Source organism: Plasmodium relictum (assembly GCF_900005765.1).
Source record: "Plasmodium relictum strain SGS1 genome assembly, contig: PRELSG_99_v1_1, whole genome shotgun sequence".
Lineage (NCBI taxonomy): Eukaryota > Apicomplexa > Aconoidasida > Haemosporida > Plasmodiidae > Plasmodium > Plasmodium relictum.
This window is the reverse complement of record NW_021628767.1, coordinates 37,232-37,446: the sequence shown is the minus strand read 5'-3', so window position 1 is coordinate 37,446 and position 215 is coordinate 37,232.

The window sequence follows — 215 nt, the reverse complement described above, 5'->3', positions numbered from 1 at the left end:
AACAATAACTATGCTCTTTCTAAATATAAATGGATTAAATAAAAAAAAAAATTTTATTATTAATATTAAGGCATAAAATAATAAAGCATAAAATTTTTAAAAATTATGTTTTTTTTTATTTTTATGCAAATTATTTTTATTTATAAAAAAGAAAAAAAAAATCTACTATTAATAAGACATAAAATAATAAAGCATAAAATTTTTTTAAATTATGT